This window comes from Antechinus flavipes, chromosome 2 (genome assembly GCF_016432865.1).
Source record: "Antechinus flavipes isolate AdamAnt ecotype Samford, QLD, Australia chromosome 2, AdamAnt_v2, whole genome shotgun sequence".
Taxonomy (NCBI): domain Eukaryota; kingdom Metazoa; phylum Chordata; class Mammalia; order Dasyuromorphia; family Dasyuridae; genus Antechinus; species Antechinus flavipes.
This window is the reverse complement of record NC_067399.1, coordinates 39,468,519-39,495,919: the sequence shown is the minus strand read 5'-3', so window position 1 is coordinate 39,495,919 and position 27,401 is coordinate 39,468,519. Positions and strand designations below refer to the sequence as shown.

The following is a 27,401-nucleotide window of genomic DNA, read 5'->3' as shown; positions in this document are numbered from 1 at the left end:
GCCTGTGAGGACTGACTAGCTGATTGAACTAAAGTAGGCCCTATTCTAAGAGTCTTAGTTCATATCTGGCTTGGACATCTTCCAGAAAGTTAATAGGGATCTAAAATCTGGACAGACTTTTTCTTCCTGTTTGGAGGTTAAGGTTATTAGGCTTGAATCCTTACAACAACACAGCAGTTATGTTCCTTCTACCTTTAAGGAATATAACTTAATGCATGTTATATAAAGGCCAAATGGACTTCTGGTAAGCATGATGATGAAATATAGAACTCAAGGCTTCTTAGAATGCATCTTCCTTTGTCTCTAATTTTGTTTTCTGGTCCTCCTAAGTTGTGTCTGGACTCCCTATGACCCCATTGGGAGTTTTCTTGCAGGGATACTGGAGTGGTTTGTCATTTCTCCAGCTCATTTTACAGATGAGGAGACAGGCAGACAAATCTAAGTGACCTGCCCAGGGTCACTCAGCTAATGTCTACAGCCACATTTGAACTCAGGCCTTCTTGATTCCAGACTTGGTGCTCTAACCACTGTAGCACCTAGTTGCAAACCACCTCATTTTCTCCTTATTTTATAGATAGGCAAAAATTTTATAGAGGCAAAAAATATATAAATATATATATATGAAGCTGGGCCTCTTCTGATTTTAAGGGATAAGGCAAGTTTTAGGTTTTTATTCCACTATAACTCAGATGCTAGGAGCTGAAGCTTTTTGCTACTTGGGCATCTTAAGGAAATGATCCCAATTAAAAATCACTGTCAGCCCCCTAATGACACCTTTATTTAGTGGGTAATAGCAGATTTTGTTTCATGCTTGCCATGAACCTAATGAGACTGGCCTTTTGTGTCCAAGCAGGAAAACCTTCCTAACTTTGAGCCATCCAAAAGTGGAAGGAAACTGCCTCAGATGGGAGTGGGCATTCCTTCCCTAGAGAATACATGCAAAGAACAGGCTATGTGAATATTATTATTATTCAGTAATAATAGATTCTATTCTAACAGAACAGAATATTGACTATTTGAGGATGTTCGAGGACCAGTTGAAGTAGGGTTTTGAAATACAACCCTGACATAATGATTAGGGGAGATTCTAGGTGAAACATTTAACTTTGGTGTACCTTAGTTCCCATTTTCTAAAAAATGAAACTTTCTGTCATGGATATCAAGATTTTTTTTTTTTAATAACTTTTTATTGACAGAACCCATGGCAGGGTAATTTTTTACAGCATTATCCTTTGCGCTCACTTCTGTTCCGATTTTTCCCCTCCCTTCCTCCACCCCGTCCCCCAGATGGCAAGCAGTCCTTTACATGTTGAATAGGTTACAGTATATCCTGGATACAATATATGTTTGCAGAACCGAAAAGTTCTCTTGTTGCACAGGGAGAATTGGACTCAGAAGGTATAAATAAGCCGGGAAGAAAAACAAAAATGCAAGCAGTTTATATTCATTTCCCAGTGTTCTTTCTTTGGGTGTAGCTGGAAGATTAAAAAAAAAATTTTTTTTAATCCAACAGCTCCCACTTCTGAAAGAGAAAACATTGACAGTATTAAGTTCAATATGTGAAAATATGAAATAAAAATAAAATATTGAAATGAGACCTGGAGAGTTTAGGAGTATAGCACTCATATTGGTGGCAAATAGCAGGATCAAAATACAAAAGGGAAAGGATAGGTTTGGGTCCTGATATTTTTAGGCAGTTGTACACAAACTAGAAAGACTAATAACATCCCTCTGGGGCAATTGATTTCTCTAGAGCTGGAGATAGAAAAACCAAAGGGGAATGTATATTTTAGTTACACAGTAACCCTGCATTGAGAGTTGTCAATAAGGAGGAGACAAGGACAGGAATGTCAGAAAGGGCAAGCAGTCACTATTTGCCAAGCCTAAGAAATTCCATCGCTATGCATCAGTGTGATTGCCCTTCCTGAGGTGAACTGGGAGTTTGGGAGGCAAAACAATTAGTCATGGCAATTTAGGAGAATTGTAGTTTTATGCATTGTCTTAGGCTGCGGCAGCTAAGGCAGAGAAAGAGTGTCGACCTTGTAATGTACAATGTTAAGTTTTTCCTTACGTGGAGAGATATCCAAAAGTATGAATGGGATTCTTTGAGGGAGTAGTTGATATCCTCCAAACGGATTTTCCAGCCATAGAAGCCCACTTCAAGGCCAGTTAGAGGGAATCCTTGGTCATGTTTGGTTTCAGTTGGGTAGCTTCTGAAGTCCCTCCAACTGAATCAGATAAGAAGAGATTTGGATTGCTAGGTCCCTGTCTAAGCCTTTGATGCTTTGGGGATCCCAAAAGCCAATAAAGTGGTGGTGAGGTAGAAGAATAAATCCCTTTCCCATAAATTTTGAAGTTTGCAGATAAGATTTATGATCAGACAAGTAGATCCGTATCTGTAAAACCTTCACGTTTGTAAGAAAGCAAACTTTTGAGTACACATAAATGGCTAAAGCTACCTACCAGAATGGCATTTTTTGGTAACTGAGTAAGAGACCTTGCAAGCCACATCCAACTTTGACCTTCGGGATCTTATCTGAGGTGAAAGAGTGCACTTCATCCCAAGATTCTTGGGCTTTTAGAAAGCCTGTTTGTTGGGGCATGCTTCTGTTGTTCAATTGAAATCCCCCTTTGCCCCAATTGTTAATACTTTATTTTTATCTTGTTAGATTTGGCCTACCATGTACATGGATCCTTTGGCAATCTAATGAGGTCTATAGTACCCCCTCAATGCATAAAATGTAAAGGATTATAAAGGAAGCCGATTATACTGGAATACAGTTTTTTCCAATTATTTTTAAAAAACAACAAATTCAAATGCTGTGGATTAAAAAGCCCCTCTACAAAAGCAATTGGTTTGTTTTTCTGAGACAAAAGGCAGTAAATATACTGAAGCAGATTCAATGTGGCCAGTGTGGTACAGGCCTGTGAGGTAGGAGTCTTGTTCTTGAAATTAGCAATGTTGGAAAAATGTCAGCCTTCTCAGGAGATAGAGAGGCAAGTCCTCCCATTTAAAGAATGCATTCCTTTGGATTTCCATTTATGGGAAGAGAAAACAAAGCAGAGATGGGGAAATGGATAGGAGAAAGAACAGAGGTAATACTTGGGAAACGTGGGAGATGAGGTGGAAAATGATCAACTTAGAAATCTTTCCCTACAACATTTTATTTGCAGGCAGGAAGATGCGTAACTTTATTTTTGTTTTTTGGTAGCATGTGAGAGTAGCAGATAGACCAAATCAACTTAGGAGCCAGTCTCCTCTCCCCCAGAATCCATTACCTTAAGCTGTGATTCTGATCAACCCTACAGGTACCTTTGCCTGTCAATCAAGGCTATTGCTTTGATCAGTTCCTCCCTGGCAGCCCTGGGTACCAATGTACAGGGAGCCAGCGAAGGCTCTCTGTGAAAGGTCAGCTGCTGTGGCAGCAGACCATCCTGCATCATCTGCGCCCTGTACAAAGCTGGGTACTGTTCAACTTGTTCCTGCAATAACGACAAATTACACCCCGGCTAGAGAGCATAAAAAGGCCTTCTGTGTACTGTATAACCTTTCCTGAGAATCCAGTTAAGTGTTGGTCAGAACACATAATTAGGGCTTCAATTCTGCTCTGCTTTAGGGTCCTTATTCCTGATCACATGCTTCCTTTGGGCTTTTGAGAAGAGGCTGATTGACTAAGGGTCACCTTTTGGTGATCTTAGTGATTAGGACTATGTTAAACCAATTGTTTTAGGCTTGAATAAAAAAAAAAAAAACTAAAAAAACAAAAACACCAATTGCCTTCTACTTCCAAACTTCTGCCAAGGTGAGTAAGGAACCTTACTTAAAGGAGACAGTGTTCCCCAAACAACTGTAACTCTGTTCTCTCCAGCTCCTCGTCATTCAATAAATACTTCTTTTACAATTTACCAATCGTCTCCCTTCCCCAACCCTTTGAAGAAAAAGTGTAGTACAAAATTTTCCCCTCACTTTGAAGCTCCAAAGCTAACCTTGCATTTTAAACGGTGGGTTTCAAATCTAATCTTGTCTCTGATCTAGGATTACCTGGCAATCTCAGGGATTTATAATTTTACCTTTTCCCAGATCTCAGTTTTATGTACACTCTCTATAGAAGAGTGCCAGTGGAGGCTGAGCAGAGGTGTAAGCTAAAAAGACAAAACTGAGGAACTTGACTTAGAGATGGGTCTAGTTAACCCAGGTGTTTGAGCCTCCCTTCTTACATATTCCAGATACTGTCAGTGCCTCGACCTACTGTAGTTTGTAGATGTGACTCTGTCCTTGGCTATCTATCCTATCCCAAGCTGGAAGGTTGCTGTCCAGCATATAACTATTTCTGTACAGTTTCTAAACAGTTCCCTGAAATTGAGTGGCTACCCATCAATTGGGGAATGGCTGATTAACTTATGGTGTAAGAATGTACTGGAATAATATTTTTCTATATGAAATGATGAGCAAGCTGATTTCAGAAAAGCCTGGAAAGACATGAACTGATGCAAGTGAGGTGACTACAAGAGAACATTGTACAGGGCAACAAGATTATATGATGATCAACTGTGATGGACTTGGCTCTTTTCAAAATTGAGGTGAATTCCAGTAGACTGATGGGAAGAGCCATCCGCATCCAGAGTGCGTGAGTGATGGAGACTGAATGTGGATCAAAGCATAGTATTTTCATCTTTTTTGCTGTTGTTTCTTTGCTTGTTTTTTTTTTCTCATTTTTTTCCTTTTTTGATCTGACTTTTCTTGCTTGACATGATAAATGTGGAAATATATGTAAAAAATGGTACATGTTTAACTTATATTGGATTACTTGCTATCCAGGGGAAGGAAAAAAAATTTGGAATGCAAGGTTTTAGAAGGGTGAATGTTGAAACCTATCCTTGCCTGTATTTTGAACAATAAAAAGCAATTTTTTTTAAAAAAAAGAAAAAGTTCCATAGTTAGTGTAATTTTTGACAAGCTTGGAAAGTTCCAATCCCTGACTAAGAATATCTTATTCCATACATAGTGTCTGAAATTCCTTCTTTTGGGAAAAAAATATATTTTAGTTGATTAAGGAATGTAAGGTGAAAGAACCAAGAAATGAATCCTTATTTTAAAACCCTAATTTTAAAAAGCTCAGCTCTAATGACTGGGCAGGATGTCTAACTTTGTTAGGGATAAGAGCATGATAGGAAGAATGGGATAATGGTGAAAGTATGGGATAGATCAGAGACAAGATGATAAAAGGGAAAAAATGACACATTGAAGTTTCGTATACATATTTTTTCCAGAAGTAATTCTGCATCCCAGATGGCTTAAGTCATCTCTGTGAAAGTTCACAGAACTTTAATCTAAGGAAGAACTTTCAAGAATTTACCCAGTTTCGTTTCCCAAGTCCTTTTTCACACAGAGTTCTATTTTATCACCTTAGCTGGGCTCATACATAGTGGCTTCTTCCTCCAGCTCCATTCTTTTTTCTCTCATCTCTAAATTCTGCTAACTCCCCCTCCCCACCATATAATACATGTAAAGATAGTTTTCAACATTCATTTTGGTAAAACTTTGTGTTTCAAATTTTTCTTCCTCTCTCCCTTACTTCCCCCCCCCTTCAAGACAGCAAACAATCTGATATAAATTAAACATGTGCACTTATCACCGTTGTGCAAGAAAAATCATACCCAAAGGGGAAAAAAACTATGAGAAATAAAAAGCAAACAAACAGATAAAAAAAAAGGTGAAAATAGTTTGCTTTGATTCATATTCATAATCCATTGTTCTCTCTGGATGTGGATGACATTTTCCATCACAAGTCTATTGGAATTGTCTTGAATCAATGCAATGCTGAGAAGAGCCAAATCCATCACAATTGATCATCACGTAATCTTGGTGATGGCTGAGTACAATGTTCTCTTGGTTCTGTTCACTTCACTCAGCGAGGCTTTACATGAACCATCTAAAAACTATCTACTGCTTCTAAGGGGACTCTTGATCCCTAGATTGGAGCACAGTCAAGCAAGAGAGAGGGAAAAGGGAAATGAGAGTGGAGATGTGGAGGTGATCCAGAAAGTTGGAGGAGGAACACCATTAAGCATAAGTACAGAGGTCACTGTTGACACAGAAGTTGTGGTACTGGAAGATTGACTACTCTACCCCTTGAATTCTCAATCTTCCCTACCAAACAGTCCTTGGGTTATAAGCTCCTTATGGGGCAGAGACTTTTCTTTGCTTCTTTTTGTATTCCCAGGTCCCTCAAATGTTTATTGATTTTATTTTACAATTTGTGCATGCAGCATATGCTTTTGGTAGGCTATGAGCTCTTGCAGAAAAAGGGATTAGTCTTATGCAACATTGGTATCTCCTATTTTAAAAGCCTATCATTCACGATGCATTTTACTCAATAGCTAAAGTTTAGAGGAGAGCAGGAAGACCCAAAGATTAGATCTGGAAAAGCTTCTCCCCTTAAGGACATTTGTTCAGAGGAATATAACAACTGTGTAACAAATGTAATTAGAGAATTAAAATGAACATTATAGGAAGTCTTTATCAATGCTGGAAAGCTGGGAAGGTTTCAAAGAGGAGGTGACAGCTGAGTTGGACTTTAAAGGAAGAATGGGGAAGAATTAAATCATGAATAAATTGACCAGGGTATTAGAACAGCAAATCTTTGAGAGGAGTCGGGCAGTTTTGCTAAAGCATAGAATTTAATGTAGAAGGCAATCAGAGTGGACAGGGGTAGAAACAGCCTACTGTGCGCCCAGCTGGCACTGTGCTATGTGTTTTATAAATATCACATATTATAGTAATACAATATAATAAGGCTGGGAAGGTCAGATAGGGCCAAATTTTGTATGGTAGTTGAACTACAAGCCAGGGAAATAGCTCAATTAACAACAGAAACCTGGTGAAAGTAAGGAGAGAGAGCATTGCCAGAGTGATCCAATGGGACATAGTCGTTCCAAAGACTCTCCTAGCAAGTTAAAGGATGAACTAGAGCGTGACTTGAGGAAGACTTGGAGTCTTTCTAGCTGGAAAGGGCCACAGAGCTCATCTAGCCCAGTTCTGATTTTACTGTTGACTTTCCCAAGGTCATTTCTATGATCTTGGGTAGGTGTCAGGATTCCAACCCAAGATTTGTTGACAGCAAATCTAAATCTAAAGTCCTACCTGCTATATCACATCATCTTTCCAAGGAGGAGATAACAAATGGTCCCCTGACCACCCTTATCCTGGTTATCTTTCTTGCTATGCCATTCATTCCCCACTTTTTCCAGGAAGAGAAATCAAATTATCAGGACTATTGTTTCTGGAAAGAGCAGAAAGGACTGCCTGCTCCTCATCTCCCCTTGGGTGTTATCTCCCTCTATTAGAATATAATACTCTGGAGAGTAGGAACTGCCACATTCTTATACTCAAAACACTATCTTTGGTTCAATGTCCATTCCTCTTCATTCATTTATTGGAAAGTCCTGAAGGACGGTGAATGTAGAAAAAGGAAGAGATTGACTTGATTTGTAAGATTGTGGAATTAAACAGAGCAGACAATGCCCTTAGATAACTTGCTAATTTTGAAAAGCCCCTGGTTGGTAATCTAAAGGCTGGGATGGAATGGGAGTTAGCAATTATTTGTTGTGGAATCTTATACCTCCATTTGGGGTTTTCTTGGCAAATATATTGGAGTGGTCTGCCATTTTCTTCTGAGGAAACTGAGGCAAACAGGGTAAAGTGACTTGCTTTACTAAATGTCTGAGGCTGGGTTTGAATTTGTTATGGAATCTTACACCTCCATTTGGGGTTTTCTTGGCAAATATACTGGAGTGGTCTGCCATTTTCTTCTGAGGAAACTGAGGCAAACAGGGTAAAGTGACTTGCTTTACTAAATGTCTGAGGCTGGGTTTGAATTTGTTATGGAATCTTACACCTCCATTTGGGGTTTTCTTGGCAAATATACTGGAGTGGTCTGCCATTTTCTTCTGAGGAAACTGAGGCAAACAGGGTAAAGTGACTTGCTTTACTAAATGTCTGAGGCTGGCTTTGAATTAAGGTCTTTCAGACTGGGGGAGGAGTGAAGAGGGTAATTAAAGAAAATTTTATCCCAACCATTTCCTTACATCTCCTTCCCACTCCCCACCTCCCACACACACACAGAGGACCAGTTTTCAAGTGTCAACATCCATAAAACTCTTGGATCTTCCTATTTTTGTTTTGGGGTTCTCTTTGCCCATTTTACCATCTGGTCTGAAGGAAAGGGCCCCTCAGTCCTTATCAGAGTCCCCTTTCTGTTATCTTCTTCAAGCAGCAGGCTGCCCACCCCACCCACTGACATGAGGACCCTCCCTGAGCTTTCATTTCCCCAGAGTGTTGTTTTCCATTGTTTAAGAGTCTGTACTGAATGCTAAAGATCAATAGAATCTTTACTGGGGAGCAAAGTCTTGGTGACGGTAGTAGCATTGGTAGTGGTGGTGGTGGTTAGTGTTAATGTTAGAACTAGTGGTGATAGTGGTAATAGTAATGATGGTGGTGGCAGTACTAGTAATAAATATTTATTTTAAATTGTAAATATTAGTAGTAGTTGTGGTAGTGATAGTAATAGTGGTGGTACGGGTAATAAATGATAATGGTGGTAGTTAGTGTTAATGTTAATAGTGGTGGCAATGATGGTAGTAATAGCAGGTACTAGCATTTGTGTAACATACCCAGTATAACAACTATAGCTGTTCTTGGCAAGCCTTGTATGATTTTTCTGTGCAGACATCTTACTTGCTGAGCATCTTTTTCTTAATTCTGTACAGCTGGATGGTATGGTGGTTAGAGAACTGGGCTTGGAGTCAGGAAGATCTGAATTCAACTCCAACCTTAAATACTAACTAGGCTTACATAGCCTAGTATGTATGGTAAGTTGCTTTACCTGTTTCCTCATCTGTGAAATGGGGATTGTTGTAAGGATCAAATAAGATAAAAATGCCAGGTAAATATTAGCTATTTCCCCCCATTTTTCACTGCTTGACCATTTAGTGATAATTCAAAGCACCATCTTAACCCTCTAAAGTATGGAATACAAATAGTGTACCCATTTTAAAGATTAGGTCACTGAAGACCAGATAGGGTCTTGTCCATAGTCACATAGTAAAATGGTGGGGAATGCCAGGACTAGAATTTAGATATCCTCCCTGAAAGCTCAGAGCTTTTTATTAGATTATTTAATTTTATTTAATATCAATTTATTAGTATTTGATTTATAATTTTATTAGATACCATTTTATTCATCTCCCAAGGGTCTTTTTCTTATTATGAGATGTGTCAGGAAGGGAGCATCCTAACACATTGGTATATCCTGCTCTGAGTCAGGAAGCAGAGTGGGGAGTCTGAAAATTCCCAGAAAAAGGCCTCCCAAGAAACAGTAGCTCTAATAATGCAGGGGACATGTTATTGCGCTTGCACTTGCAGTCACAAAACCTGGCTTCTCATCTTGGGTCTATCACCCAGAGTTATGAGATCTTGGGCAAATCACTGAACATTGTCTGTGAATTTTTCTGATCGCTCTTTGAAATGGGGGAATTGGGTTCATTGTGGGGCTAGCATCCATTCTCAGTTTTGGGCACTTCCTCTGTACCCAGCTTAAGCTTGAAGGTCTTTAGCATGGGGATAGTCATGGTAGCATAGCAGGGGGACATTTAGACAAGCACACACACTTAATTATCTTACCCATCCATGGAAAAGGGGTCCCTCACTGTACAGAGGAAGGATTGAACATATTGTTTGCTGGTTGTTGAATTTAGCATTCTCTATTTCTTGGGATAACTATGGGATAAATCCCAGAACCCTTTGCTTTCCTTTGAAGGGAAATGCAAAATATCCATGTGTCCTCGGGGAGTTTATTTGTCTCTCTCATATGCCCCAAATTTTCCATTAGATTGTAAACCCCTGAAGGCAGAGGATGTGACTCCCCTATGTTTATGTGTGTGTGTATATATATGTATGTATGTTGTATATATGTATGTACGTGTCCTCGGGGAGTTTATTTGTCTCTCTCATATGCCCCAAATTTTCCATTAGATTGTAAACCCCTGAAGGCAGAGGATGTGACTCCCCTATGTTTATGTGTGTGTGTATATATATGTATGTATGTTGTATATATATATGTATGTATGTATGTTGTGTGTGTGTATATATATATATAATTGGAGAGGAAAAATCCCAATAGGCAGGAAATAGCATGGGGGAGGGGGGAATGGTTGGATGGAACCTCATGAGGTTGATTCCCAAGTCAGCTAGACCAGAAGAGCATCTACATTCCCTGGGAAAGACTCTTCCCACACCTTATGCACCTTTTGGATGCAAAATCTACACTCCCTGGGAAAGATTCTTATCCCACACCCTATCTCAAGTATGTTCCTTTCTGATGCAAAACCCAAATTGTTTTGTTTCTGTATAAGAGTAAGCCCTGAGAAAATGTCTCTTTGCAATTCTTTGACATTGCCCACTAAGAGAACATCTTGATTTCTCTCTCTTTAATAAAGTGCCTTTTCTTATCATAGGCTTTTGTGTAGCGTTTCTCCCTACGAACCAGCCCTAACTTGGTGTTCAGGAGAACTAGGAGACCAACCCATTTTCCAGGGAAGGTCAAAATCAGGAGGATTTAGAAAAGGACAAGGCAGATTTCCCGCTCAACAGTAAAACAGCCCCTGCTTTGTCTCTCTAGTCCTGGATATGTCTCCCTGGTGTGGTGTCCTAAAACTGCAGTGCTGGGGAAAATAAAACCCTACTCTGACTGTCTTCAATGTCCTCATTCCCTAAGAGCTCATTTTCCATTGCAAACGTTTGCTTCGGGGTCACAGGAAAAACGAAGGCAGACAGGAACTCCTTAAATGTGACCAGTAATGGTATCCAAATTACCTTTAAAAAAAAAAAAAAAAGCTATTTAGGAATCTTAGAAACAGGATTTAGAACTGGGAGGATGTTGGTGATGATTTAATCCAGGGATGCTTAAGCAGATTCTTCTCAGTAAAAACCCCCAAACCCCAATAATTTTAAAGAATTGAAGGAGCTGATAAATTTCAGTTAAGAGGTGAGTGAAATTGATGATGTCATTTCCCCCATCCAGGTACACGGCTCCCTCCCTCTCCTCCCATCCCCCCCAATCTGTCAGCTTCCTGGGTCAAAAATCCCCGATTTACTCCAGCCCCCTAGTTTTAGATGCGAGGAAGCAGAGAACTCGTGAGGAAGGTTGTCCTTTGGACCCCGCGAGCTCGCTCACGCCGGGAGCCGGAATGAGCCCCTTGGCCCGGTTCTGTCCGGATCCCCCCGCCTCGGACTGCTCCCGGCCGCAGGTCCCCGCCGCTCGCCCCAGCCCGCCCCACATCCGTTGTTGACTGTCCCGGGAGCGGGCCTGATCCCTCCGGCCCGGCCTAATCCTTCATGGAAGCTGGCACCCTTGCCAACCTCATCCTTTTTGTCTGCGGATCACAGCCAGCCCGGCCCCTGCCTCTGTCACCACCTCCTCCCAGAGATCCGTGTGTCCTCGGCTTAGCGGCGGAGCTCTTGCCAACACAGCCCTCCCCTCTAGTGCCAGTCTCCCCCCCACCTCCAGCCCATCTGCTGCCAAGGCTAATGCCACCCCCTGAGGCTTGGCGTGCTTCTGGTAATCAGCCTCAGGACACCCAAGAGCCAGAAAAACAGACAAAGAGCTCTGGGAATAAGGCGAGAAGGTCCCGGGAGAACAGCTCCTTAGGGGCCAGAGGGCCGAAGCCGTACCCAAGCTCCCTCACCCCGTCACCCACCGCCCATGCCTTCTAGGCAGCACTGTCTTCCCCCTCCCCACAGTCACTGCCCCTCACCTGGACTGCTGCGAAAAGTCTGGTCTCTCCTCAGACGTCAAAGGGACCGACCGCGTCACATCCCGCAGCCCTCAGTACCTCAATAAGTCCAGGGGCTCCCAATCACCTCTCCGATCCTCCACTTGGCACTCAAAGCCCTGCCTAACTGAGTCCCCTCAGACTTTACTGTTCCTCGGAGTTTTCTGCAACGCTGGAACAACCACCTCTTTGCTCTTCCTAGTAAGACCCCAAGTCCTCAGCTTTGTCCCCCAAGTCTGGAATTCTCTCCGTCCTCAAGTCTGCATCTTCCCTTGCTCCCTTATTTTTTTGATCTGTCCTTTGTGACTCCATTGGGGCTTTTCTTGGCAAAGATACTGGAGTTGTTTGCCATTCCCTTCTCAAAGCTCACTTTACAGACGAAGCAACTGAGGCAATACAGGAAGAAGTGACTCGCAAGGTCATACGACTAGTAAGTGTCTGAGCCTGGTTTTGAACTCAGGAAGATGAGTCTTCTTCCAGACTCAGGGCTTTGTCCACTGTGCCACCTAATATTCACCTGACTTAAGAGTAGATGCTTATTAAATATTTATTTATTGACCCTCATTAGGAAATGACCCCTAGTGAGTTGTTAACCAAGAGGCTTAGAAAAGCCCCCCTTTTCTCTACTTAATTTATTCAACAAATATTTTAAGATCCCCCAGCATTCTGTAAATAGATAAAATAAGACCTTCTCTGTCCTCAAGGAGTAGATAGTCTAATAAAGGAAAGAGACAAAGGATCTTTGTTTAGAGCCGAGAAGGAACTTTTTGCATAAAATGACTAATATGATTCAAAATTAGAAAAGAGAGAAACAAACACAGGCTTTTTGGTCTGATTTGTCTTGCAACACCATAAATATGGAGATAGGCTTAAAAGAATTGCACATATTTAACCTATATGGGATTGCTTGCTGTCTTGAGGATGGGGGAAATAAGAGAGAGAGAGAGGAAAAATTTGGATCACAATATCTTACAGAAAGGAGTGTTGAAAACAATCTTTGGAAAAACAAAATACTATCGAAAAATTTAAAAACACACACACAAAAAGGTATAGGGCAATTTAGAGGCTGTCCCTTTGCCAAAAAAAATGGGGTCACAAAGAATCAGCCACAGCTGGAAAAACAACTAAACAGCTAGGACATTCCAGATAAATGGTCATCCAGACTCTCCTTGAAGTCCTCCTGTGGCAGGGAACTCACTACTGCTTTTTAACAGCTTGAATTGTTAGGAAATTTTTCTAAATCTGCCAGTTTGCAACTTCTTCCTTTTGCTCCTCATTTTCTTGCCTAGACTAAGACAAACAATTCTAATTGTCTACACAATGCTCTTTTAAATACTTGAGAAAATAATTTTTTTCTAATTTTCCCTTCTCCAGACTAAACTTATCCATGCGCCTTTGTGTTAGATGATAAAGCAAAATAAATAAAAACGTTTTGAAAATGAATTTTAACGATTATTTCACATGTAACTGATGATAAATATTTTTTTAAAGTTCATGATTAAAAAACAAAAGCTTCTATTTTGGAGAACTTTTGAGGGCTGTAGATATCAGAGAATATGTCTAGTCCTCCACCTTGTTGCTCACTGTTCAGATTTGTCCCCGGACAGTTCAGGGATTCTGTCCTCGGGGCTTATTTCCCATGCAAGGAAGGGGGGAGGAATGATACATTTGGAGACTAGGGAATTCAGAGTTCCCTCAAGCTATTGATTTTTTTCTGACCTGACTGTGTTTGGAACTTTCCTTCCCACGGAAGCATTTCTGTTTGTCTATGTTCTCCCAATGAGGATATGGTTCCCAGAACTGATCACAATAACCAAAGGACAATGTGACTGGTACAGAGTGCCCTGACCCTCAGATCTTTCTCAGGGTAGATGCTGTGATTGGCCTTAGTGTGACCAATGATGACACTGAGAATCTGCATGTCCTAAGGGAATTTCAGACTGACCTTGGGAATAGGGAACAACTGAATTCAATTTCCAGCTCTGATATTTATTGGCTGTGTAACCTCTCAGTGCCCCAGGCAATTAATTTTCTAAGTCTAATAAATTTAGAGCAGTTTTGAAAAGTCACATTAACTTCATTGCTGCCTGTCTTGTAATTAACCCATAAAGAGCTTGCAGTCCACTAAGACTCTCAAAGCCTTTTCTTGTAAATTGTTATCTAGTCATAACTCATCCATTTTAATTTTTTTAGTGTTGGACTAAAGATTTAGATTAATTAAATTTCACTATATTGAATTCCACTCATTATTTTAAACTCTCAAATTTTTGAGTCCTACTTGTCTTTTCTCTCAGCTTCCTATCAATTACAAATTTTGGTGTTTTTTTAAGAGTCAATGAAGAGGCTAGTAAGTGTTTGAGACTGGATTTGAACTCAGGTCCTTCTGACCTTAGTGCCAATGCTCTAACTGCCCCCGTATGCAAAATTTGCTGTACACTCCATCTATTCCTTCATCTAAATTATGAATTAATAACATTAGACAGAACAGTTAGTCAGTGGATAAACATTTATGAAGCATCTACTGCCAAGCACTGGCCTGAGGGTTGGAGGAGTACATTTGGGGAGACAACATGCTAACAACTATGGTACAAACCAAAGAATTGCATTCTGAAGCACTTCACTTTTTTTTTTCTCCCGACTTGACTGACACTAATGTAAGAATTTGATTTGCTTGATGATATTTGTAACAAGATTGCTGCTTTTCTTTTTCTTTTTTTTTTTTTCCCTTTTATACTGGGGATTAGGATGGGATGGGAAACAAGAAAAATAAATGCTTGTTAATTGAGAAAATCAAATGAAAATCAAATTCATATTGACCTATTAAGCTGCTCTTTCAGTTCAATACCGAATGGGTCTAGCTTACATCTTAAAAGAATCAGCTGTTCAATCGACATTTATTAAGTGCCTACTATGCAGCCAGTCACTATGCTAGGTGCTAGGGCCAGGCAAAGAGACAAAAGACAGTTGCTGAAATCACTCCATTTAGAATGGGAAGGAACATCTAAAATGACCAAATTCAACTTCCCATTTTGTCGATGGAGGAACTGTAGACATTCTCTTGTCTTTTCCAGTCTAATGACCTAGTTCAAATAAGGCTTGCCCTAGGTCCCAAAACTCATTAATATAATTGCAATTATGTGGCTGTAATTTGATGTGTTATAATTTTCACACAAGGAGCAAAAATCTAAGCAAATTTCAGGGAAGAAATCTTTTGGGTGTAGATTCCCTAGAATTCATTTATTTTGTCCCACCAACACCCTGACATGGAGGAACTAGGAAAAGACTAAGGCTCATTGTGGTCTTTCAATTGCAACCTTCTTGAAGTTAAAGACGAAGGAAAAAAACTTTTAAGAGCTCTGATCAGTGCAGTGACCCACCAGCCATGAGTCTAGATAATGAAGGATGCTAGTTCCTTAGATTAATTACCTACTGAGATGATGCACTAAATAGCGTGCTAGGTCTGGAGTTAGAGTCCTGAGTTTACATTGGACCTCAGTCTACTTTGTAAAATGATAGTAATAATAATATTAATACACAATTGTTGTGAGGGACAAATGAATTCATATTTGTAAAGTGGCTGGTACATTGTAGGCACTTAATACATATTTATTCCCTCTCTCCTGACAGATAGATGGTGGACTCAAGGTGAAGAATGGGTATATTTTCAGATACTATTTTATTTTGTTTGACCAGAGATACTTGTTAAAAGAGTTTGGTTTTTTCTTTTAAAAAATGCAAGAGAGAAAATGTGGGAGCCTTAAGGAAGAAAAAAAAATTGAAGCTTTTTAAAAAGAATTTGCAAAAGAGAATAGGAGGAAGATCAGAAGGGAACACAGACAAGCAGGACAGTTTTGAAATTATATGTTGAATTTATTAAATACTTGTGTAATGGAGGCTCAGGTGGTCAAATATGGAGATCCTACTTTTGGGAGAATATAATTTGTGTTTTTCTTCTATGTGGATGAGAATAGCTTCTTTAGATTTTCTGCATACCCAGAACAGGATGCTCCTTTAATAACTGCAAGACTTAATATTTAATTAATCTGTGAATAAACATTTATTAAGCACCTACTATGTGCCAAGCACTGTGCTAAGTGCTTGCGGATACAAAGAAAGGCAAAAGGCAGTCTCTGCCTTCAAAGAGCTCACAACCTGGAGGGGGTGGGGGTGGGGGATGCAAACATCTCTACGTACAGACAAGATGTCTGTGAGATAAAGGGCTCTTGCAGAAGATATTTTAGAGGGAACTCAATGGAAGCCAGAGAAACCAGAGGCAGTGAGGAGAAAAATATTCCAGACAATGAGGATCAGCCAGTGAAAATGCCTGGAGCCAGGAGAGAGAGGGATCTCCCATCCCATCCTCATTTTACTAGTGTAGAAAGAATACTCAAGGAGACTGGGTTTTAAAAGTCAGCTCTTGTTACCTGTCCTAGACCAAGAAAAAAAACAGCTGTGTGACCTTGAGCAAGTAATATCCCTTGTAAAATAAAACCTTGGGGCTAGCTGATCTATAAGCTTCCTAACATGACATTCTTCTGTGTTCCAAATTGGTACCCTTCTTAATCAAAAGTCCCATGCCTTGATTTCAGGAGGTTAGAGATGAGATGGGAACTAGACCCATGATTTCATCCATAGGGAGATTCATGCCAGTACTGACCTGTACCTTCTCTGAAATTGATAGGGACTCCGGAATTCAGCCAGGATCACTCAGTCAGTGGATGCTTGAGGAAGGCCATGAACCTTAGTGGTCTTCTTCCCTTCAACTAGCTCTGTATTCACTAAGCAACTCTCAAGAAGTTATTAGGAATTAAACCATCTGATTAAAACAACTGACATACAGATGTAAATGGAGCTTTAGCTTTCTCATAAGTATGCACATTTTCAAGGAGAAGCTCTTAAAGAAGTTTTAATTAGATCTGTTCTAGGTATCTTTTTGGCCAGAGGCAAAACTAGGGTGGGTCCACGGAGACTTCCTCCAGGGCTCCATCAGGGCAGACACCCTTCCAAACTGTTTGCCTGATATGCAAGTAATAATTCGGGGGCCTACTCATCTAATGTCATCCCACTACTCATTCCTCCCACTTGGATCGTCCCCAATTATCTTGGTGCTCCCTTCACAACCATTTGAATTGTCTGGAGTGAGAACTCCAAGGTGTAAATGTTTTTGGCTCTTGACAATCGCATGTCCTTCCAAGTTAGAAAGAGAAATGGACCCTAGCACCATCCTTTCTGAAAGGCTGCCAGGGCTAGTTTTAAGTCAGAGTGAAAGGAAGGTGTGCCAAGATAGAAGTTTTTGGTGCCCTATGCTAGATTCTGCCAAGGAGGGCCCCTTAACCAATCCCTTCCCAAAAAATGTTGGGAGAAGCATGGAGCTGTTGTGATCCCAGTTCTGGTTCAGGTTGAGACACTACGTCAGTCCTGAGATGTGCATCTGTGCACCCCAGACTCCCAGAACTCCCAGACTCCCAGAAACTCACGATACCCAGGAGAGACATGCAGGTTTTGTTCCTTTAGTAATGGAAGAAACACAGTTTCTATAGTGTGGGTCAGAAACCATTTAATAAAAAAGACTGGAGAGATCTCTAGAAGCAAAACAAAGTTATTATACTTTCTCGGGAGATTGGGCGTGCCACACATCGAGCAGACAATCAAAGGAGGAAACACCGTAGGGGGCAGGGTCCACGCTTTTAATCCCTAACGCAAATTCCCCTCCCCCCACCGACTCCCATCCTTATTGGCTGAGGATCTTACATTCCAAACGAGGGAACTACCCAAGAAATTGAGCTTAACCAATAAGGACATAGTTACCCATATTTGGTTGAAATAGGGAGGATAACAAGAAGGGGACTTAAGTATGACCTTAGGGGGATAACAGGGAGGAGACTAAGTATACCCTTAGGAGACTAGCTGGGAGGAGACACTTTAAGTATGCCCTTGACTTAATGCTTAAAGTCCTTCAGGCCTACTCAAACTTTGAAATAGATGAAGCCTTACTTGATTTTCACAACTGTCTTGAAAGATCTCATCTTATCTCATTCACTATCAACCTTCATAACCCACCTCCTGCCACCTGCAGTGACAATTGCCAAACCTTTTGTTCCAATTTTTCCCCTCCTTCCCCCATCTCCTCCCCAAGATGGCAGGTTGACCAATACATGTTAAATATGTTAAAGTATAAATTAAATACAATATAAGTATACTTGTCCTAACAATTATTTTGCTGTACAAAAAGAATCGGACTCTGAAATAGTGTACAATTAGCCTGTGAAGAAAATCCAAAATGCAGGTCCATCAGAATTGATCATCTTTTAGTATTGTTGTTGAGTATAATGATCTCCTGGTACTGCTCGTTTCGCTCAGCATCAGTTCATGTAAGTCTCTCCCGGCCTTTCTGAAATCATCCTGTTGGTCATTTCTTACTGAACAATAATATTCCATAATATTCATATATGAGGTTAATTCTTCATAATGTTATTGGAGGAAGCTGGAGAGAGCCTCCACAGGAGGGCTGCCACGAGGGAGGAATTTGAAGGGACCTTACTGATCCTCTACTCCAATCCCCTCATTTTTCCACTGGGAAAACTGAGGCTCAAAGAGCTTAATTGCCTTGCCCAGGATCACACAGTAACTCAGAATCTGATTAAGATCCAGATTTTCCTAACTATAAGGCTGGCACTCTATCTATTAGGCTATATCGCCTCAGGGGATGTTTAATCTAGTGGATAGAGAAAGGTAAAAGTTGAGATGGGTATGTTAAGATAACTATTTCCAAACAATGGAAGGACTATTTGGTAGGAAAAAAAAAGAGTATATTTGTTTTACTTGTCCCCCAGAGGATAGAATGAGAAGCACTGGGTGGGAACTGGGGAGAATGGATAGGAGTGGTTAAAAAAAAAAAAAAAACCTGATTATTTCAATGCACTTTATATACAACCTCACAACTGCCTGTGAAGTAGCAACCACAACTATTATTATTGACCTTTGACAGAAGGAGATCGTAGAGATGAAGGGACTCACTGTGCTCTTGCAGGTAGGAAGTGACAGAGGGAAGATTTGAACCTGGCTCCACGTCCATGGCCATAGCTCTCCATTCAGCTCTGATTCTGTGGCATTCCCATTATTTATTGGGATCCCAAGATTCCATCTGCTAGGTCAGGTAAGTCGAGAGGCCAGACTCTCTGGCTGAGAGCCAGAAACAGGAGGAACAGACATGGACCCTAACTTCTGGGGGCTTACCAGCTATCCCACGGATGCCATTCTTCCCAGAGGAAGGACAGCAGATACATAAGGAGGAAAGCCACAGGAAGCCAGAGCACTAGGTGAGCAGAAAACTCAAACGGCTCATTCAGTTCTTCCATCTGTCTAGCTCCTTGGGTGGCTCTGGGCTCACCTCTGCCTTTCTCTTATCCTTCCCTTGAATTCTGAGAGGAGCCCAAGTCTAGATATTGATGTCCTCCTCTGGGGAGCAGCCATCTTGACCTCTCAGATGGTCCCACCAAGAGGAAAAACCCTGATTACTCATGGGGTTGGGGCCAGTATCCAGAGCACTGGTTTGGAAGGAAAGAACTTGAAAGAAACAACAACTAAGTTCAAATCGTGCTTATCAGCTGACTCTGTAAGCTCCTCGGAACCTCAGTTTCCCCAACTGTAAAATGAGACTAATAGTACCACCTGCCTTCTAAGATTGTTGTGAATCCTACTCATCGTTGTAAAGCTACCGAAATATGAGCTACTATTGTCATGTTAGATGAAAAATTTATGTGGCATTAAAGTGTCTTTCTATGTAGTTTTAGGATATATATGTAGTATCTGACTTCTAATGGAAGAGACTGTTCATAAAAGAAAGATAGCCTGGAGAAATGGGTAAAGTGCTGGATGTGGAGACTGGTTTTCAATCTAGCACCTCATTTTACTTGCAATGGGATCAAGGATAAGTCACTTAACCTGTCAGACCATCAGTATTCTGGTCTGTAAAATAGGATCATAATTGGAATATAGCTGGAGGACCTGGTCAATAAGAACCTGGTCTATGGAGTGTACCCAATATTCTCTGTCTGTTGCTATCTCATAGGGACACCTGATTGAGCCTGCTTTCAGAAATGCAAGAGGGAAGGACCCTTTTCCTTGCTCTTTCAGAATACCAGTTTCCTGTTGGTTTACTGAGTTAATGAAAAAGCCTTTAAATTGGCTGCTCAGGTGAAACTAAATATGCAAACACAAGACCTACCCTAAAACCTCTCTCCTGGAGGCAGTGAAGTAAGAACATGGCCCACTGTCTTATTTTTCTCCTTGACCTGCTAGGTGGCCATGAATGAACAAGGTCTCTATTTCTTTTCTTTCTCTTCTGTTTATTCTTTCTTGATCTTAGATGAATGAATATTGGAGGTGGAATGGACCAGTTAGGACCTTGTGAGCTTATAAAAATCAGGAGAACTGCTAAGAACCAAAGCTTGTGGGGGTATATGTGTAGTCACTCCCATGTCTAAGGAGTGACCTACCACCTCACTCAATCCAACTGTGAATTGACCCAGCAGCCAATTTTTCTCAATTACATGTAAACAAAGATTTTTAACATTTGTTATTAAAATTTTTGAATTTCAAATTTTCTCCTTTTTTTTTCTTCTATCCTCCTTGAAAAGGTAAGCAATTTAATATAGATTATACATGTACAATCATGCAAAACATTTCCATATTAGCCATGTTGCAAAAGGAAATCAAACAAAAACTCCCCAAGAATAATAAAGTTTGAAAAGTATTCTTCGATATACATTCAGTTATTTTTCTGGAGATGAATAGCATTTTTCATCCTAAGTCCTTTAACATTGTCTTGGATCATTGTATCGCTGAGAATAGATAAGTTGACCATCATGTAGTATTGCTGTTACTGTGTACAATGTTCTCTTGGTTCTGCTCATTTCACTTTTCATCAGTTCATATTTTTCTAGGTTTTTCTGCCAGCATCTTGCTCCTCATTTCTTATATAACACACTAGTATCCCATCACAATCATGTACCAGAACCTGTTCAGCCATTCCCCAATTGATGGTCATCTCCTCGATTTGCCCCCAGAAAAGAGCAGCTATAAATATTTTTGTCCACATAGGTCCTTTTCCTTTTTGTTTTTTATCTCTTTGGCATAGAGATTTAATAGGAGCCAAATAGTGTGCAAAGTTTTATAGCCCTTTGGGTATAGTTCAAAATTGTTTTCCAGAATGATTACCAGCCACTTTTAAGTTTCATCCCATCCTCCTCAAAGACCAAGGTGGCAGAGGAGAGTGTGCTCCAGTTTTGAGAGCTTTTTACATTTGGGCTCTCACTATGCATTTTTATACTATGCATTCTTATATCATATATTACATATATTAAATATCCCTTGGCAAAAGCTAATTGATTTTATTTAGTTCAGTGATATAGGAGATATTAAGTGGGTAATTGACAAGAGAGAATGCACTGAATGGGCATTCATGAGTGATAACATTAAGAAAGATACCCATAGACACTAATACATTGTTGGTGGAATTGTGAACATATCCAACCATTCTGGAGAGCAATTTGGAACTATGCTCAAAAAGTTATCAAACTGTGCATACCCTTTGATCCAGCAGTGTTTCTACTGGGCTTATACCCCAAAGAGATACTAAAGAAGGGAAAGGGACCTGAATGTGCCAAAATGTTTGTGGCAGCCCTGTTTGTAGTGGCAAGGAACTGGAAACTGAGTGGATGCCCATCAATTGGAGAATGGCTGAATACATTGTGGTATATGAATATTATGGAATATTATTGTTCGTGGCCAACAGGATGATTTCAGAAAGGCCTAGAGAGACTAACACGAACTGATGCTGAGTGAAACAAGCAGGGCCAGGAGATCATTATATACTTCAACAACAATACTATATGATGATCAATTCTGATGGACGTGGCCCTCTCCAGCAATGAGATGAACCAAATCAGTTCTAATGGAGCAGTAATGAACTGAATCAATTACACCCGGCAAAAGAACTCTGGGAGAGGACTAAGAACCATTACATAGAATTCCCAATCCCTCTATTTTTGTCTTCCAGCATTTTTGATTTCCTTCACAGGCTAATTATCCACTATTTCAGAGTCCGATTCTTTTTGTGCAGCAAAATAACTGTATAGACATGTGTATTTATTTTATATTTAATTTATACTTTAATATATTTAACATGTATTGGTCATCCTGCCATCTGGGGAGGAGGTGGGGGGAAGGAGGGGAAAAATTGGGGCAAAAGGTTGGCAATTGTCAATGCTGTAAAATTACCCATGCACAAAACTTGTAAATAAAAAGCCATTAAAAATTTAAAAAAAAAGAAAAAGAAAGAAAGAAAGATACCCATAAAGCTCTACTTCGATATCTCATCTTGGAGCAGAAATGTCCTTGAGTTCTTGAAGAACGTGCCACAGAAAGCAGCATATAACAGATCCTACCAAACTGGGAAAGTTTTGACTACTCATTTAGTGATATCTTTCTTGTGCAGAATAGTTTAGCTGAGACACTCATCGCCATATTGTGACAAGTTGACAGATGAATTATTATTATTATTTTATCCAGAACAATTCATGGAGCAAAGTTTACTTTCCATTTTCTCTATAAATATCTTGTATGTTTTACATGGAATCTTCCTCATTAGGATGTAAGCTCCTTAAACAGTAATCATCAAAACAATTTGGTTAAGAAAGAGAGGTTGATTAGTGGAACAGATTAGATACAGAAGCAAATAAGCACAATAACTTAGGGTAGAATAAATCCAAAAATCAAATTACTGGGGCAAGACCTTATTACCAACAAAAATTGTTAGGAAAACCAGAAAGCAGAAACAAAGTATAGGACAACATTTCATGACTTGAAGAAGATAAACTCCAAGTGTTTACATGACTTAATCATATCACCTACCTTGCAGAGTTGCTGTGAGAAACAAATGAGATAATATTTGTAAAGAGCACAGTGCCTGACACATGGTATATTAGATCAATGCTTGTTCCTTTCCCTCCTCTTCTCCTCCTTCCCCCATCAAACTTAACATTATAAACAAATTAGAAAAACAAAGAAAAGATTATCTGCTGGATGGACAGAAAAAAAGCTCATGACCAAATCAAAATGAAAGAGACTTACAGGAATTACAATGGACAATTTTGCTTATACAACATTTCGAAGTGTTTGTACAAACAAAACCAATGCAAGTAAAATGAGAAGAGAAGCAGGTTGATGGGGGTTGGGAAGAGGGAGAGTGCAGCAAATCTTATTTCTAAAATATAAGGAATGGATTCAAATGTATGAGATAAAGAGTTATTCTGTAGTTGAAAAATGGTTGAAGGATACGAACAGTTAAGGTTTGGAGGAAAAAATTCAAACCATATGAAAAAATATTCTAAATTCCTAATAAATGAGCAAATTGCAAATCAAAGGAATCGTGATTTTCTACCTCATAGCCATCAAGGAGGGTAAACTGAGAAAAAGCAGGCACATCAATTAATGTACTACTGACAGAGTTTTGAAATGGGCTGGCCATACCAGAAATAATTTGTAACTATATCCAGAACACAGCCAAACTGTACATATATTTTGACACAGCTATACTACTACTGGGCCTATGACTCTGAAGGGAATTAAAGAAAGAGGAAAAAAGGGAAGAAGGAAAGGAATAAGCATTTATTAAGCACTTGCTATGTACTAGGCATTTTGCTAAGTGCTTTATAATTATTATCTCTTTTGATCCTCACTATAACCAGGGTAATAATACTATTATTACCCTCATTTTATTTTTACTTGTTAATTTATTTTTTGAATGAGTAAACATATTTATACAATGCTCTTGCTACACAATAAAAATCAGCTCAAAAAGGAAAGCAAATGAGTAAGAAAACAAAATGCAAATGAACAATATCAAATAGAGTGAGAATGTTATGTTGTGATCCACATTGGGTTCCCACAGGGGTCTCTCTGGGTGTAGATGGCTCTCTTCATCATAAGATCATTGGAACTAGCCTCAGTCATCTCATTGTTGGAAAGAGTCACATTCATCAGCATTGATCATTTTATAGTCTTGCTGTTGCTGTGTATAATGATCTCCTGGTTGTGCTCATTTCACTTAGCATGAGTTCATGTAACTCTCTCCCGGCCTCTCTAAAATCATCCTCCTGAATGTTTTTTATATTACAATAATGTTCCATAATTACCATAACTTATTCAGCCATCCTCCAACTGATGGGCATCCACTCAGTTCTCAGTTTCTTGCCATTACGAAAATGGCTGCCACAAACATTTTTGCCCATGTGGATCCCTTTTCTTTATTTAAGATCTCCTAGATTACCCTCATTTTGTAATTAGGAAACTCAGATTAAGGATTTATCCAAGATCATACTACTAGAAAGTGTTTTGGGGCCACATTTGAGCTCAGGGTTTTTTTTTTTTCGGACATGAGGCCTGGCCCTCTATTCACTACCCTACCTAGCTGCTCCTTCTACCTGTATGTAAAAAAAAAATTTATAGTAGCTCTTTTTGTGGGGTCAAAAAAATGGAAATTTAAGGAGATGTTCATCAGTTGGGGAATGGATAAACAAGTTATGGTGTATGAATGTGACAGAATGTTACTATGATGATCTCAAAGAAACCTGAGCAAACATATGAATTGATGCCTAGCAAAGAGACAAGAACCAGAAAAATAATTTGGACAACAACAAAAAACATCGCAAAGGCAAATAACTTTGAAAGAGAACTCAGTTCAACACAATGACCAATCAAGATCCTAGAAGATTCATGGTAAAACATGATATTCAGTTCCTGATAGAGGGTGAAAGACTTGAAGTACAGAAGGAAACATTTTTCAAATAATTTTTGGACATGAACAATGAGGGAATTTGCTTTTCTTGACAACATATATTTTGGGGATAGCTAAGTAGCCTGGTGGATAGAGTGTCAAGACTGAAGTAAAGTCTCACCTTTTTGCGTTCAAATCTGGCCTCAGACACTTATTAGCTGTGACCATAGGCAAATCACTTAACCCTCTATGCCTCAGTTTCCTCATGTGTCAAATGATCTAGAGAAGGCAATGGCCAAGCACTCTAGTATCTTTGCTAAGCAAATCCCAAATGGGATCATGAAGAGTTGGACATGACTGAAACTATTGAACAACAACAAACCTAACTCCAGGCTCAGCATTCTATTCATACTTAGCAAAATGATTCCAGAGCTTCTGGATCTAAGGAAAAAATATCATAAGTAAGAAATAGATCCCATACCATGCAGCCATGGTCAGGATCACTCAAGATTATACAACAAACACAATCAATGTAAGGAAAAATTGGAACACAAAATATCAAAAAGGGAAAAGATAAATAAGATCAAGCAATAATAACTTATCCAGTGTGCTGAAGATACCAAAGAGACGTGCCAGAGGAGAAAATAGAAAAAAAACAAAGCTGTCACATTGATAAAGATTGAGGATGGGAGTGGAAGGAGACAGCATATAGCAAATCTTAGCAAAAGAAAATATTTTTTAAAAAAGAAAGAAAAGATTCTATATCCTCTGAAGCTGACTCCTTTGATGAATAGATTAATAAGCCACTTAGGGTGTGATAAGACAATATATCTCTCCATTTTGTGATTTTTATAATTTCAGGGAAGAAAGGAGTGAACATTAACTCTCCTCTGCCAGTGACTTCCATTAGCATTCTTTCCCTTGTGAAAATCAAATTATGAATTTAACCATTAACTGGGTACTAGATTATAGCTGCTGCTGAGTATAAAAATGGCAGATCCTTTACTTCAATAGTGTGCCACATTGATAGTTTTATTATGGTCTTTAATCATACTTTCTTGCAGTAAAGATATTCTAAACTTAATGGGAGAAGGAAGGGGGGAAATTTCCTTTTGGGAAGTGGGAAAGGAAATGAGAATCTTAATGACAAATGAGGCAGAACTTATAATTTTGGATATTTTCCCATATTTCCAGATGGGGATAAAGTAATGAGCCAAATTGTGACAAATTTATGGAATCCTGGATAAGCATGAGACTACATTTTAAACCTCAGAATATACAGAGCTAAGTGGAACTCAGCCCAAGTTGTGGGAGGTAGATGCTTATTGCAATTAGGACAGATTCCTAAGACTGTAGATTTAGAGCTAGAGAACTAAAGCTAGATCATAGCTCTATACCTCAGAGGCCATTCAGTCAATTTACAGGTGGGGAAATTGATCCAACTTGGTGCATTGAATTGTCCATGGTCGTGCAAGGTGATAAGTGTCAGAGCTGGGATTCAAACTGATTCCAAATGCAGTGCATTATCCCTTATAAATTAAAATTCTGGGGGCAGCGAGGTGGAGCAGTGGATAGAGCATCAGCTCTGAAGTCAGGAGGACCTGAGTTCAAATCTGATCTCAGACACTTAACACTTCCTAGCTGTGTGACCCTGGGCAAGTCACTTAACCCCAATTTGCCTCAACAAACAAACAAACGAACAAATAGATAAATAGACAAAAATAAATATCTAGATAGATAGATAGATTCAAATTCTTTGCAATCTCTTGCCTTTGGTGTTAAATATACAACAAGGTCTGAAGCATGCTCAGATTGCACCAGAATGCACAATTAATGCAAATTTTCTACTTGTGAAATCCTGGAGAACTTGCTTCTGTTATAATCATGATGACATATAATGGGAAGTTCCTTGGAGAGACTTTGGAGCCTGCACGGTCAGATGTAACATGCAGATATAATAGTTCCCTGAACATGTTTAGGAGAGCCTGGGCCATTATCATTATCCTGGCATATGTCTTTGACTTCTTCATTCCTTCACGGCATCTAGAGAGAACGAAATAAGGAAACCTTCTCTCTGAGGTTCTGTGGCCCTATAATACAGTTGAGTCTTTGTCTCCTTCTGCATTTGTTCCTTCTCAATTTAAATGAATGGATTGGAATAATTTGATCTTAAGAGTTTTGAAAGGTCAGTAGAGTGAGTGCCTCATTATTCTGTGCATAGATTTTGCAGTAAGCCTACTATTGATGCCCCAAAGAACAAGAATAACCTCCAGGGTCCAATTCAAGGTAGTTGAGAAGGGTTTTATCTGTCAGTCATTCCCTCTCTAGACTTTGAACTTCGTGGGAATTAATGCTATATAGTAATTGAGCTAAATTTGAGTCTACTTTCTGTAGAGACTGGGACAATATAGGAGAGTCTGTACTATTAATTGTTTTGGGGGAAATGTTCGTGCTTGGGATCTTATATTATTGAGGTAAATCTCCCAATGTAAAATGGAATTGGAGGCTAGTTACTGGCACCTAACTGTGGAGAGCGGGGAATCATGTTCATAACTGCTGAGGGCTTAAGCCGATAGCATTGGAGAAGAGGTATTCTCAAACATCTCAGAGAACCCCTATATCCCTGAGGAGATAATGTAGTTTAGCAATGTAGCTCTGGGATAGTGAGTCAGAGCATTCTCATTATACTTTCATAATTTGAATTGGGCCCAATTAACCCTTGAAGCCATGGACTTAACAGGCAGGTGGGGTATTCTGCACTGTCTTTTACTCTTATGGATCTCAGTCACCA

General features: G+C 39.6%; 1 long non-coding RNA gene across 1 annotated transcript in view; it reads right to left on the bottom strand.

The window, feature by feature from the left end:
• Positions 1-10,166: 10,166 nt before the first annotated feature.
• LOC127547607 (uncharacterized) overlaps positions 10,167-27,401 on the bottom strand; it is a 32,817-nt gene continuing 15,582 nt past the window's right edge. Inside the window, exon 3 of the long non-coding RNA XR_007950223.1 lies at positions 10,167-10,873. This is a non-coding gene — a long non-coding RNA (uncharacterized LOC127547607). The remainder of the gene's footprint in view (positions 10,874-27,401) is intronic.